Below are 6,813 nucleotides of genomic sequence, written 5' to 3'. Positions count from 1 at the left end.
CCCTACTATTCGCTGACGCAACCCAGCCATGTCTTAGACTTCTTCGAAGGAAGGGGTTTCCATTAAGGCAGAGTTTCTCAAAGTTTTGACATAATCATACCACCTCCCCCGCCTTTGCACCTCCCCATTTGCACTCTGTCTGTATTTCATACAATTTTTAAAAAAATTTTTGTAAAGCCTTTATTGAATTTGTTACAATATTGCTTCTCTTTTATGGTTTTTGGTTTTTTGGCTGCAAGGCACGTGGGATCTTAGCTCCCCGACCAGGGATCGAACCTGCACCCCCTGCATTGGAAGGTGAAGTCTCAACCACTGGACCACCAGGGATGTCCCCGTATTTCATACAATTTACTTAATATTTTTCTCTAAGTTGCCTCATTTTTTTAAAAAATAAAGCCAATTCATGCTAATGGGAAACTTTACACCACCGCCATAAACAAAAATTAGTATCAATTAGTGTTTTTTTTTAAATATATGTTGATATTTGCTAAAATAAATAGTTAACTATTAAAAGTTTGATACTCCCAGCAAGATTGGAGTTCTGATCTAAGGTTTTCAAGCTCTCAAGCTGAGAGTTCTCTGGGGGACATTTTTTTATTCCTTCATTCACTGGACAAACATTTCAGGAGAACCTTGCTTGCCCTGCCACGGTGGCAGCAGCTGTTAAGAGACACTGTTTCCAGTCCTCTACACACAGAGGGGCTAGTTGAGGCAGCCACTCACACCGTTCAAAATACAATTAGTTATGGAATTCCCTGGCAGTCCAGTGGTTAGGACTCCGCGCTTCCACTGCAGGAGGCGCGGGTTCGATCCCTGGTGGGGGAATTAAGATCCCGCACGCAGCGCAGCTCGGCCAAAAAAAAAAAAAAAAAAAAAATACAATTAGTTAGCAGAGAATCATCACCCAAGCCGGTCTCACTAGGCATTTCTTGGCCCTTTTTGCTCAACACCACCTAATAAAGGCATCTTACTGTGGGGGAGTGGGAAGAAAGAGAGGGGGTAAAATTCCCCCAGAGGGACCCTCTCCATGCCCGCAACTGAGCACGCCTACTAACTGCTCCTGCTCAAAACACAGTCTCCAGGACCCCCTACCCGGTGCCATTCATCCACTTAGCTGCTTCTAGACTCCTGGGAAAGGCAGTTTAATACAATGTCATGTTGTTTCTGGGAAGGGAATCAAAAGTGAGACCTCTGTCAAATTTGGTACAATGGATCAGAAACCTTTAATTGAATGGGCAATTTCTCTACTAGGACTGTATCTACAAGAAATCATCATGAATGTGGACCACAACAGCTGCAGGATGTTCTTGGCAACTTTGTTGATAATAGTGAAAAGTTGAAAATGTAAATGTTCATGCACAGGGGATTCAGTAAATAACATAGTATATCCCATACAATAGAAAACTATGCAACCATTTACCAACAACCCTTGTAGAATTTTAGACATGGGAAAATGTTCACACTATATTGTTAAGTAGAAAAGTAGCTACAAAATAGGACATACAATATGTCTCATTTTTAATATATGTACATATGCACTGTAGAAAGATTGGGATGGATTTAAGTTAGAGCAGATTTCTTAAACAGGGACTTCCCTGGTGGTCCAGTGGCTAAGACTCCACGCACCCAATGCAGGGGGCCCGGTTCGATCCCTGGTCAGGGAACTAGATCCCACATGCCGCAACTAAGAATTCACATGCTGCAACAAAGAGTCCGCATGCTGCAACTAAAAGATCCCGGGGGCCGCAACTAAGATCCAATGCAGCCAAATAAATAAATAAATAAATACTGGGGGAAAAACGATGTCTTAAACAAGAAACCAAAGTCCAAACCATAAAAGGCAAATATTAATAAACTAATCTACATTAGAATTAAGCCTCTGTTCAAAGTTCACCATAAAAAACTGTAAAGATAAGACACAAACTGGGAAATGTCTGTAACAACCTGACAAAGATTAGTATCCAAGGGACTTCCCTGCTGGCACAGTGGATAAGAATCTGCCTGCCAATGCAGGGGACACGGGTTCGAGCCCTGGTCTGGGAAGATCCCGCATGTCATGGAGCAACTAAGCCATGCGCCACAACTACTGAGCCCATGTGCCACAACTACTGAAGCCCGTGCACCTAGAGCCCATGCTCCACAACAAAGAGAAGCCACCGCAATGAGAAGCCCGCACACCTCAACGAAGAGTAACCCCCGCTTGCCGCAACTAGAGAAAGCCCACGTGCAGCAACGAAGACCCAACCCAGCCAAAAATAAATAAATAAATTTATTAAAAAAAAGATTAGTATCCAAAATATATAAAGAGTTCCTACAAATCAACAAGACAAAGACAAACAGTCAAAAAGAAAAGTAGGCTGAAGATTTGAACAGACATAGAAAATAGAAAACATGAACAGCCAGTAAGCATATGAAAAGATACTCAACCTCTTAGTAATTAGGGAAATCCAAAGTAAAAGCTCAATTCCTGTCCACTAGACTGGCAAAACTTAAAAAGCTGGACCAATCCAAATATGATCACTTATGTGGAATAAGGAAAACTCCTTCACACTGGTTTTAGGGGAGTCAATTTGTACAACAAATTTGGAGAACAACTTGGCATTATTTTGCATATTCTACAACCCAGCAATCCCATTCCTGGAGACATTCTAGAGAAACTGTGCACAGGAGAGGTGGGCAATGATATTCAGATTGGCAGGACTGAGCCCTCAGCCTCCTGCCCTGGGGCACCTGATAAATTCTTCTCCCTTCCACCCTGCCTTCTGACTTTCTTTGGACAACATTTGCCCTGGGGCTGGGGCCTTAACTCTTACACACTTCTGGGTGGTGTGACCCAGCCTTGTTGGGCAGCAACTGGGCAAGCAGATCCCACACTCATCATCTGAGTGGAAGTAGTGGGATGAGCTGGAGTTTCAGTGACCCTCCCAGGGGCCAGGGAGAGGCCAAGAGTGCTTAGGGTGCTGGGAGAAGAACTGGTAGGGTTGCAGGCAGAGCTGGCTCACAGCCAATGTTCATCCAAATAACAGACTGCCCAGCTGCTGTACAAAAGAATGGGCAGCTCCATACGAGGTCATCGGGAGCATCTCTAAGACACATTGCCAAGGGGAAGAAAGCAGGCAGAGCATCTACCCTTGTAAAGCGTATGTATGCGTATTCACTTGTATGCAGAAAATACCTCTGAGCCCAGGAAACTGGCCTCAGGGGGAAGAGGAGGGGTGGCCGGGGGTCATGGGTAGGAGAGAGACTTCCTTTTCACTCCATCCCCTTCTGTACCTTTTTATTGTGTACACTGCATGTGATCCTATGGGAAAATAAATACAGTAATTTAAAAATGGAAACAAAATGTAGTCATGTTAAATATAACACATATATAACTGTTAGGTGATTTGAATCTGTGGTTGATCACCAGTTGACATTATGCTACTTTGTAGACACTTAATTAAACCTCATTGCTTTGAATTTTGGAAAGTTTTAAAAAATATTTTTCCAGCCTTTTCCAAACTTTTTTCGGTTTCGGGACCCTGTGGCTCCTTGCATTGCGCCTGCCAGGTCAAAGGCATAGAGCAGAGCTCTTTATCACCCATACCCAGAAGCACACTGATTCCCCAAGGGCTACACTAGGCATATTCCTTTGATTGAAATCATCTGTTGGGTTCCACCCCAGAGCTGCTCTTTATTTCCATGGGGAATTGGCATGACCCTCCCCTTACTCAGAAGCAAAAATGCACAAGGGCAGTTTCTGGACCTCAGTCTCCCATTGGGCTGTATGGTATACTTGTGTCTCTCTGCCTGAGATACTCTGCTCTCTCCTACCCCTCACCCCTTTGCTCACTCTTGTACAGCCCCACTGGCTTCCTTGTTCCTCAACCCCCACTATGGTAGGAAGAATTCTAAGATGGCGCTCACGATTTCCAGGCCCCCAAGGTGTGCATATCCAGGATAATGCCCTGGCCTGTGGCTATGATGGAGTTCACTCCCATGATTAAGTTAGGTTATATGGCATAGTTGACTGTGCCAGACTTGTGACTCACAGAACTGTTTTAAGCCACTAAGTTTGTGGTTGTTACATGGTAACAGAAACCAATACACATGCCAAACTGGCTCCACTCTGTGCCTTTTCTCTGATGGGTTCCTCAGCCCGGAAGGCTGTCCCCCATATTCACAGGGCTCTCTCCCTCCCTTCACTCAGGTCTCTGCTCAGAAGTCCCTTCCTAGAGAGGCCTGACTGACCACGGATCTAGAATAGCACCGCCTCTCCATTTGCTATTCCCCTGCCCATTTAATTTTTCTATAGATCACTTATCACTACCTGATATATGGTTTCCACTTCATCTGAATGACTTTTTTTAAAAAAACTTATTATTTTGAAATAATTTTAAACTTATGGAAGAGTTGGAAACATTGTACCAAGAATGTCCATACATCCTTCACCCAGAATCCCCAAATGTTGGCATTTAAACACGTTTGCTTTTATCATTCTCTCTTTATATAGAGAGATTTTTTTCTGAACCATTTGACAGTCGGTTGCTGACCCCATTCCCCTTTACCCCCAAATATTTTAGACTGTATTTCCTACAAACAAGGAAATTCTCCTACAGCATCACAATAAAATCATCAAAACCAGGATACTGACACTGATACATTACTACCATCCATCTTCAGACCCAGGTCAAATATTGTCAATTGTCCCAATAATAATCTTTTACAATAAACAAAAAGATCCATCCAGAAATACTTATTGTACTTAGTTGTCTTATCTCTTTCATCTCCTTTCATCTGGAACAGTCCCTCAGTTTTTTCTTGTCTTTCATTATCTTGACATTTACCAAGATTACAGGCCAGTTATTTTGTAGAATGTTCCTCAGCTGGAGTTTATCCAATGGCTCCTCATGATTAGATTTAGGTTTTGCATCTTTGGCAAGAACATCCCAGAAGTGAGTTTGTGCTCTGTGCATCCTACCAGTTTGTCCCATGACAGGTGATGTGGTAACAGAGCAGGACACTATGGGGCCTTCCCAGGACAGCACCTCCCACCAGTGTCCTCCGCTTGCCTCTTGTCTGTAGAAAAACTTTAGCCAAAGAATAAATTTAGTCAGAGAAATGAGAAAATGCAGAAGCAAAGGAAATAGTCAAACAAGACAAAATAATGATAGTTTAGCCATTAAACGAAGTCAAGGACCTTTAGTTCCTCCTCAAGGGCTGTAGATAATATTCTGGGCCATATCCACTGAGTTATTTTGCACATACTGAAACCCCCACCAGGCGGAAGAAGTTAACTACGTGATGACCAGACTGCAGCCATAACATAAGCTGCTCCATCTCGCACAACTCCAAGAACTGGCTTCAAGGAAATGGGAACAACCAACCCTGGAGCTGAAGATTAACTGCACTTAAAACCATCAAGATGACCCTAATCAGACCACTGCGTGACCAATTTCAAGATGACTGTGGCAGCTGACTGTGCTGTTCTGCATGTAACCACCCCCCCACTTCCTGTGCACCCCTGAAACTCCCCTTTAAAAGCTCTTGATCAGCAACGGGAAGTTGGTTCTTTGGGACATGAGTCCACATTCTCCCCAGAGTTGCCGGCTTCCTCAGTAAAGCTATCTTTCCATTTACCCAACACTTGTCTCAGTATTGGATTCTTTTTTTTTTTTTTTAATTTTTATTTATTTATTTATTTATTTCTGGCTGTGTTGGGTCTTCGTTTCTGTGCGAGGGCTTTCTCTAGTCGTGGCAAGCGGGGGCCACTCTTCATCGCGGTGCGCGGGCCTCTCACTGTCGCGGCCTCCCTTGTTGCGGAGCACAGGCTCCAGACGCGCAGGCTCAGTAGTTGTGGCTCACGGACCCAGTTGCTCCGCAGCTTGTGGGATCTTCCCAGACCAGGGCTTGAACCCGTGTCCCCTGCATTGGCAGGCAGATTCTCAACCACTGCGCCACCAGGGAAGCCCACAGTATTGGATTCTTGAGTGAGGAGCAGCCGAACCTGAGTTTGGTAAAAATGTTACCTCTCAATTATTACCATAATGTTTCCATCCTTCCTTCTATATTTATTATTGGATGTTCTACTGTAAGAAAGAGCTTTCTCTTCCTCCATGCATGCTATATATGTGTGTATGTATATATATGTATATGTATGTATATCAGTGTAGGTTCACAGAGCCCTATTTTTATTCAATGTGTTGTAATCTGTTACTGTCATCATTTATTCTGATGCTCAAATTGTCCCAGATTTGGCCAGTAGCTCCTAGACTCTTTTGACACGTCCCCAGCATTACTTAAACACTTCTACTTATTTTATAGCACAAGTAGATGTTCCAGGCTCACTGTGTACTTTCCCTGGCCCAGCCCTCTAGTCAGTCATTTTCCCAAGGACTCCTGGTTCCTTTCGGTGGAGGATGCTACATTTAGAAATCAAGATTTTGTGTTAGGAGTACTCATTGCTACATGAGTATTAGGGCTCCTAGCCTCTCTTTGTGGACAGAGCTAAGAAACACCTGTATGACACGCACGTGTGCACACACACACACACACACACTTACATCTATGCTTACCTGTCTATACATGTCAAAAGCCATGAGTTCACACTGATCCCTCCAACTCCATCACAGTACCACAGGGTTCACACTAGTCTTTCCCATTTTCATATTTGTAATTCCCTACTCTGACCCATGCTCACTCAGCTGCCTTCCCTGCTTGGTCCCATGCCCTGCCCACCACCTCCAACAAATACTGGAAAAGAAAAGGAGGAGGGAGGAAAGAGAAAGCTGAATGTTTAAAAAATTCTTGAACCAGTACAAAAATTAAAACTAT

The sequence above is a fragment of the Eubalaena glacialis genome, chromosome 13 (assembly GCF_028564815.1).
Source record: "Eubalaena glacialis isolate mEubGla1 chromosome 13, mEubGla1.1.hap2.+ XY, whole genome shotgun sequence".
NCBI classification, from domain to species: Eukaryota; Metazoa; Chordata; class Mammalia; order Artiodactyla; family Balaenidae; genus Eubalaena; species Eubalaena glacialis.
Note: the sequence above shows the minus strand (reverse complement) of the source record.